Source organism: Zootermopsis nevadensis, unplaced genomic scaffold (genome assembly GCF_977971745.1).
Source record: "Zootermopsis nevadensis isolate Lab colony 2312 unplaced genomic scaffold, Znev_1.0 Znev_ptg000001l, whole genome shotgun sequence".
Lineage (NCBI taxonomy): Eukaryota > Metazoa > Arthropoda > Insecta > Blattodea > Termopsidae > Zootermopsis > Zootermopsis nevadensis.
In genome coordinates, this window is record NW_028259133.1 from 8,075,323 (window position 1) to 8,084,461 (window position 9,139).

The window sequence follows — 9,139 nt, forward strand, 5'->3', positions numbered from 1 at the left end:
GTGACACGGGTAAATAAGTTATTAGTTTCGAATTACTGGACTGTGCTTACTACCTATTACATATACTGTTTTAAGTGACACGTATACACTATTTCTACTCACAGAATCTCGTAATGATGAAAAGAAAGTCTACTTAAGAATAAAACACATTATAGGTACGGAATCTGCTTCTAAACAAAATTAATTTGCATACTAAAATTATATAGGCTGTGCAGTAATGATTATTTAGGATATTTCATTCCTTATGTTAGTAATTGTAATAAATAATATAAATTGTGCCCTTGAAGTGCATTGTTAAGTTAGGGGTTCAGTTCTTACAGCCAAAACTGATGATAATATTCAGTTTTGAAGTACACAGAATTACTTACGTAAATCACCACTGTTTTTATTATGCTTACAGATTATTTTGTATACGACCTTATAGAATATAACATTTTTTTGTATTAAATAAATTTTTATGAACACAAAATTTTCCATCAATCAGTAAGCAGCAAAATTCAAACTGTATTATATTTACCAAATCTATAATTGTGTGATATTTGTGACGTGGGGTTTGTAGCCCTGCTGCAATTACAGCGTTTATTTAATGTGACACTTACCTTGAGTGCTGCATCTTTGTAATTATGAAAGTGTCTGCTTCGTGAAATTGAAACTGCAGAAAAAATATCTTGGAACAATTAATGACAACATGAAGACTACTCGAATATATTATCTATGACAACTTGTGTGCAGACGATTTAGCAGTTTACATTTCACTAAAAGTGTGTCTATTTGGGAAATATGAAGAGCCCATTGTGCAGTGATATTTTATTCCACGTAGTTTTCTATAATTAAAATATGTTTACTTTATTCATAATACAAGGTGATTCAATGTAATAGGTGTGTCTGTATGTAAAATTTCAATATAGACTAGTTTTTGTTATAGGGCTACGTAATGCTAATCTATTATACGGAAGTAGCATGAAAATATTCGAATTATTTTCTCCGAAACTGACATATGTGAACTTTAAAGGAATATATTGTAATATTAAAAAAAAAATAATGAAGAAGGCGCTTATAGAAGTCTGTTAATATAAAATTCCAGTACCCTACTGAAATTGAGACTGAACAGTTGAAAGTGGTACTGAAATTAATTAAAATTTATATTTGTCTTGAAGTAACTTGCATAGGAAACGGAATTCATCACTTGTGTATATCATACGAATTGTGTTTTGTGTTCAACAAAGCTTGGTGAACTGTGCTTTACGGCATAAGCCTATCAAAATAAACACCAAGAAAGGACATCTGTCTGTTTTAGCACGCAGTATGATAAACATATAGGATTGTGAATTAATAAAAATAGTGGATTCATTTCATTCAACTTAATTATTACAAGAGAAAAAGTACGTTTCTGGTGGTAGCAAAAATGTTGGGGGTTGAAACTGCAGAATTCAGTGCAGTCCCATAATTACATTCTTAATTCATCTTCTTGCGAATATTAGATTTAAATTGTAATTTGCTGACTGGTGAGTAAGTGTAAAACAATTTCCTGCATAGGTTTTAGTTACACAGTTTATTATGCAAACATCAAATAGGATATATAGATTTGAGGTTATCACGACTGTGAGGATGATGATGAACATCTTCTGGGTTTTTGTACCGCGTCAACTCGTCAGTACGCCTAAGATTCCAACGTTTTGGAGAAATTGTCTTTAGGGCTGAAGTAGCAATGTTGGAAATCGGGGGAATTTGAATCAGGTCACAGAAATGTCATAGTTTTTTATATAGTTAAATATATACAGACATAAATAAAACTACAAGATAAAATCTTAATTCCTATTCTCGTTACACATTGCTTTGTATCTTACTGTGACATGCTTTTGGAATGAGTTCGACTAAGAGATATCGATCAACACAGATAATTATGTAACAAACCGAGAACATTCTCAGATTTTGTATGAAAATTTAACGAAATGTGTAAATGAATGTGGAAAATGTGAACATGTGACAGCTAGCGCCACCGAGTCGGCATGTGGTTCATCAGAGAATCGATCCAGACGAGATGATGGAAAACAGCTACAAGGTGTTCCATAAATAACGAACTTAGAGAATGACTAAAGTAAAATGTCTTACACAGTATATCATTCTGAAGAAAGTACCTCTACTTTTTATGTATTACATGGGTGAGTTAGTTTTTATGCTGTCTGTCTCTACTTTTTTTGTTGCTGTTGTGAAGTCTTGTGCAAGTTCGATTGGTGTTCCCGCCATCCGTTTTGTTGAGGCTATAACTGAAGACACGAGAACGGAGGAAGCTTGGTTTATGGGTTTGCATCCCACAGTCAGAGGCTTGGAGCATCTCTATGCTGGTGGTTCAAACTTGCGGTTTCGTCTTACACCACAACGTGTTCATCTGTAACCAGTCTCTTCCTCTTCTTCTAACTTGCTTCCCGCTTCGCTTTTCCTTCTTCTACTTCCAGAAAGTATTTTTCACCCACTCTAAGGAAGATGATGGTAGGCCTATGTGAGTAGGGGGAGTTCTTTACCGTCTTTGGTTTGCCTACCATCTTTTAATACTTGAGTTTTGTGTTTGTGTGTGTGTGTATGTGTAGAGGGTTTGCATCCCATACTAGTGTTCCTGCAAACCCTCCTGTTGCTTTACGTGAATACCAGAAGGTGAAACAACATACAAAGGCTTCCTGGTACACTCTTACTTTTTCATATGATGGCGAAAAACGTAAGGTTCTTAATGTTTTGTCAGCCCCCTCCCCTGCATTTCTGAAACCAACGCCTTGGAACGTCTTTGGAAGTTGGTTACCTTTCACTACTGTGGGTTGGGACACATGATGTGTATTGATGCGCTGGTTTGTAAGTCTGTAGTCTCTTCACTGTTAACTAGGCCTCTGAGTGTCTTGTGCGGGTAGCACTATTTACTTCAGTAAAGAAGAAAATGCCTGAATAAAACGTTTAGTGGGGAAAAGCCTAATACAAAGAGATCTTCGTCTGAGATGTGGTTTTCAATTCAGATTTAAATCTCCGAACGTCAGTTTGATACCTCCCTCTTCTTTGCGTTTAATCACCATTTGAAGCGCCTATTTGTCTAATTCTACCCCAGTGCTGTGAATCAAATATAACCACAGAACTCAAACTGTGATTTACACTGTCAACGAGTTGAGTAATTTTTAATTTGTATCTCAAAAAAATAAATGTGAAATGTGAATAATGTGATAGCGTGTGACGTATTTAAGATGTTTCCGTGTGTTCGTTCTCGTGAATGATGTCGCCAAAGCATATATCGTCGTATCTGAAATATAAAAAAATGTACGCGTTTACTGGCACTGGACTAAGTATGTATGTTATGTTCTCTGCTCTGTTATCATATGGATTGCAAAACTCTATACATTTATGATTTTAATTTGAGAAATTCTTTCATTAGTAGATTTAATGATGGTAACAAATTCTTTACTGGAATCTAAGACAGAATAATAGAATTTGGAATACATTCTGATTCGGTAAACATTAGCCCTCAATACTTCTGCTTGTGCTACTACTACGATTGTTTCTAAGGAACTGTTGCAGAATTTAAATTTATTTTACATCTTTGAACTTGAATATAGTTGTTAAAGACTTTATTTGGAATATGGCATTCTATAAAAGAGTTCTGTAAAAAGGCCTTATAAAATATTTATTTTAAAATATATTTAATTAAAATTAGGTATCTGACCACAGAAACACTATTTACAGTGGCCTATTCTATTCTTAGTGTCAAAGGAGTGATGATACGAGCGAGTAACATTTCAATATTGATTTTCAGAATCACCTTCTACATTTGCTGTCTCAGTTTGTTCTAAACATTTTAATAAATGTTGTATATTTTTTGTCACTATTATATGTCAGTTTAGAATTATACATTTTGTTAAAGCAGCATAAGCAATACTAATAAGCTACATTAAATACAATAAGTTTCAATGATTTTTTGTGTGAAAGATACACAATAGAAAACTGTGAAACCAGATAATGTTGCTTACAAGTTAATACAGGCTATACATACATTCACTTGTCGATAACGCATTCGTAGGCCTGGATATTTGTGCTTCGGAATTTGTGTATCCAAGTAACAGTGTTGACACGTGGTCGTTGTTCTAAAGAGGAACTACGATACAAGTAGAAGGCTGTAAAAGTTATACAAGATGAATTCCTCACGTGTATGATCTGTTTTAGAAATTGTGAGTTTTTAACATAGTATTTTACTTACTTCAGTGCCTGTTATCGAGAGTAAGTTTGCAATTTAGTGGAGTGTCTTAAATATTTTCAACTATATCACATCTTGTATTGTTGGTAGCTTTGTTTGCTTTGTGTCTATGCGATTAATTTTGATTATTTCTTTAGTTTACAGTAGTACCAGTTATAAGAATGAAATGCAATTACTTTTCTGTACACAACGTATCATTTATAAATCTTAATGGTTATTGAATTGAACACAACTTTAATTCTACGTTTTTCATAAATGATATACATTCAGCCCCGGTTTCCGTTTTGTGTGAAACTGTTAAAGATTCAATAAATTTAATATATGACATGTTAAATTACATATAGTAGTTATTAAGGTTGCATTTACTAAAATAGAAAGACCGTGATTATCTACATTTGAATAATTGATACGGTAGAATAAATAGTATTTTTTTAAAAAAAATACGAGACAAATGTTGTTTGCAATGGATGAGTGTTGCTTTCTTTTATGAAGGAAAGGCGCATTGTAAAATAAGCTACGTGCTTCGGAGGGCTAACACAACTTTCTGTAAATTCTTTATTACAAAGGATGTATATTCCTTTAAAAATTACGGTACTTTAATTGAAGTTATTTTCACACTGGTATTCAGGTGTAATCCGGAGTATGACTGAATTAAAATCAAAGTGTTATAATTTGTAATTCCGTAAGATAGACGTTTTATGGGATGTTGCACCCTGTAGTCTGGTATATCGACAGATCAATAATGGAGGCTGTAAACTCCTCTTAAACTTCGGTTAAAATCAACTAGACTACACCGTGAAACATCGCGGAAGACAGCCACCTCTATACTTTTAGCCTTGGCTTCTTTGTAATGTTATAAGAAAATTACACAGATTATTTTGTGAAGCAGATACGTGGTATAAAATGAGGTAGAGTGCGAGAGAAAACACAAGGCGCAAATAATAAAAGCATAGGCCTAATTGTAAATAAATGGGTCAATAATATATTTTTGTGAAAACTGTGACGAACGTTTTAATTATAAAACAAATAATTTCTTAGTAATGTAAACACTCAGTTATGTGCTACATGGTTATATAATTTCACAAATCGAAGCACAAAAATAAAGTTCATTCACTGAAAAATATAGGTTCTGTGAGTTTGATAGACAGTAAGTAGTGAAACTGTTTAGCCTCCTGGAAGTTTGCAAACAGTTTAATTCGAAGTTGAGAAAATCGTATAAATTGATGTGAATGAGAAAAATAAACTTATGGATTCCTTTATTCTAATCGTTTTTCTCATGGTTTACAACGGTGGTAACAGAAAAGATAATTACAATCATAATAATGAAGATATAGATGTAATGCTAACACTAGGCTAATATTAATAATTATAATAGGATCTTCATACATCATTCGAAAGACGCTGTCGTAAAACATATAGTCATCCCTCACAATGAAACTATATAATACATGTAACACATATTAAAAACAAAAAGTATTTCGGAAATAGCTGCTGCACTATGTACCTTAGGGATAAGGTTCGTCTTGGGTACATAGAAGTAAATACCTTATAAAATGGTGAATAGATGGAATAATAAGAATAAGATTAAGACTAATAGAGAGTAGCTTCATTTATTTACATTCCGATGAGTACGAGCGCCTATAGTTTGTATAGTGTGCCCTGATATTTCTTTATAGGTAAATTAACGAAAAATAAATCGTTCTGAAGAACTTGAGAACGACAGATAAACTGTTTTAAGGAAAACAATTTTAATTGTTATTTACTTAGTTCTTATTCCCGATGTTTTACAAATGCAAAAGATCAATGCCGACGTACGTCAGTTCAAAGAAAATGTTACAACGTACTTTAATATCTACATATTTCAATTACCGATAACACTACAAATAAAGGTGTTTCGATTTTTTCTAGCTTTGGACTATAGTATTTTATGATTCTTTTATTTGTAAAACAACAATCTAAAGGTATAAGTAGTTTAAAGTTACTGTCGTTTTTATATATATAAGATAATTTAATATATTTCCTGTTCCTGGAAGAGAAAGTAAATTAAGACAGGTTAAGAATTTACATAGGCCTATATTGTAATTTACAAATGTAATTGGCAGAGTATTATAATAATTTACCTTATAACCATGGTAACTTCTCTCTCACAGGCCATCAAGGCTCGACATGAATGTTTTTCCGGGGCGCGCTGTCGTACGGTGATCTCGGTTGTGCCTCTCCATCTCGGTCGACAAACATCGGTCTTCATCCGCCCATTTGAAAAGTAGGTCGCCTGCGACATGTTATTCAATATGGCTCCTTCCTTCTGCCGTTTTCGTGGCTGCCAGTTGATGAAGGACGAGATGAAGAAATCTCAACGTGGGACAAAAAACGTGAGTTACTTCACATCTTATTATGCCTGTTTATCTATCGTCTTCTTTCCGCTATGACAGAGTTACTCGGTCAATACGAAACTACTTGCACAAGAACTAGGCGAGGGTTGAGTACCGCTCACCCCCACCAACCACTCGTGGAAATTATAAAATATCCACTTCGTCATTTATAAATTAAAAATCACTCCTAATTCCAAGATAAAGGAAACTGAATCCTATTCATAAAGAACGTGTACCAGACGGGATTAATTTTGTGGAGTGTGGTTTTCAATAGATAGACTTAAACAATCTAAACAAGGTATTTCTTATAAATGTAACCAACTTTGATACAGTACCAGGTGAGTTTTAGGGCAATATAAACATGACCATTGAACACCTCGAAGTAAATACATATTTAAAATGACCAGAACTTACGCCTTTGTATTATTTTCATTGTGTTATGTTTTAAGGAAAAAACTTTGGCAATTATGTATTACCTTTCTTATTGGTAGTTGTTTCAGTTTGTCTTGAAGATATATGGAAATTTTGATTATTTTGAGCTGTTTATTTTATTTATAATTCAGAACGAATATTTAGGTACTGAAATTTATAAAAAAAGCCTATTTTGTTCCCACTATGATTTTAATATCTCACAAAATAAAATACGTATCTTCACCTATTTCTGCTTCTCCCCTCATTAAATTGCCGGCATTGTACACATAGGCCTGAGGATTAATCACCTTCGCAAGTCTCGACAAACCACCACTTCCATGATTTCTTATACAGTTACCAAAACCACAACATAAATATTCCAAATGGGCCCTTTTACATGCCCCAGAGACCGCGACATCCACTACAGTCCATATTACCATCATCATTAGCTGGGACCGAGTTAGCTTAGTAAAGTGGGGCTGGATGTCTGGGGTTCAATTCCTAGCGAAGACAATGATTTTCTTTTCCCAATAAATTCCACCCGGGTCCGGAGCCAACCCATTGTGCTATCAAATGGGTACAGGAGCTCTTTCAAGGTCCATAAGACAACGGGAGAATAAAGTTGAATATTCATATCCATCTAGCGAATCCGTGGAACTTTATCTTCCTCCCCATACGTCTTCATGAAAAACTTACTTTACCTACCTGCGAACTGAGGTACAACTTTGTTTATAACGCCGACAAATAACGCCCCTGAAACAGCATCCGAAATTGCGGCTTCTCTGCCCCCAAACAAATTAATCTGTGGACGCAAAGTTGAAAGGACTCTAGTGGCGGTGTGACACAGTGTATCATGTAAAGGTCTAATTATTTTGCAAAACTTTATCCACGTTATTATTATTATTTCTATTTAAATCGACGTTTTGGAAATTTGTTATTATCAACTTTGTTGTGGATTAATTATGCGGTTGCAGACAAATTACAGATTTTTAACGTAATTGAAGCTACTCTCAAAATTTACCAGACACATCGTATGTACGTGTCCCTCAGATAAGCCCATGTCTGTTTTCGGAGTGCATGCATGTTTCATTTAGATGCTTCTCTGAAAACATAGTAAAAGTTAAAATACTAAAACCACTTTTATCCAGTATTATCTAAGTCTAGACATAGCTATTACAATAGTAACTTTTGGAGTCTTATTGAATCAAAGGTTGTAAGATGCAGGGAGTGATATTTTCCTAGGATATAAAAGATACAAGATTATGCGACATTTGAACAGTATCCACCAACACTAAAATTCTATAAAAATATCTAGTAAGATATAACGAAAATCAGGGAAGTGGAAATGCCCTACATTTTAAAATGGAATCAAACCTTGTGACTGAACCTTGATTGTTTTTCGCTGAATTTCCATTTTCATGTAAGAGCTGTAGCCTATAAAAGCTTTCGTCTAAATGTGGGACTGAGCAGAATCTTTCCTGCAGGAAAAATTGTATAAACGGTTCACGCTAACAGTTAATCAGTATTCTTAAACATTGGGCGTATTTACATAAACCAGCATAGATATGGTCGGAGTTAGAAAAGTCAAGCCGGCCGGCTCTTGTTTCTTGAATATGTAAAGATCAGCATTCAAGACAGACAGTAACCATGATCTGAAGTTTTATGTTCCAGTTCAGACACCTACTCAATAAATATTACAAAACTACTATCAGTTCTCAATGTTCAACACACTTTCTCCAAAGTAATAAAAAAACAGGGACATTCAAGAGCATCTGAATAAGCTGAAAGAATCTGATTTTAATTGTTTTCATGTACTTTTAATTTACCTTAACGTGCAGTGTGAAACTGCGGATAAATATGAATTATACAAGGAGGTTCTAATACGTACCCCATCGTAGGCGTTTGTGTGTTCAGGGAACTGTAATAATATTAAGCGCACGTAATTTATAAAAAAATCATTAGCCAATCTTTCCATAATCAAACCTTGTTATAAAATTTTTCCGGTTTATTAACTACAACACTTTTACAGTAGTGTTACGCGCTAATTTGGAATATTTAAACTAGGCGATGAAAGAAATTAAATACTAAATACAGCTTAGGCCAAAATTTAACACTAACAATTAGCATT

The 9,139-nt window shown here is 33.8% G+C and overlaps 1 long non-coding RNA gene across 1 annotated transcript; it reads right to left on the reverse strand.

The window, feature by feature from the left end:
• Window positions 1–1,743: 1,743 nt before the first annotated feature.
• Window positions 1,744–6,469, reverse strand: LOC110830616 (uncharacterized). The gene is made up of 3 exons (XR_002543301.2): window positions 6,349–6,469; window positions 4,028–4,148; window positions 1,744–3,280 (listed from the first exon to the last, which is right to left on the reverse strand). It is a non-coding gene; the product is annotated as an uncharacterized LOC110830616 (long non-coding RNA).
• Between the last annotated feature and the right edge of the window lie 2,670 nt (window positions 6,470–9,139).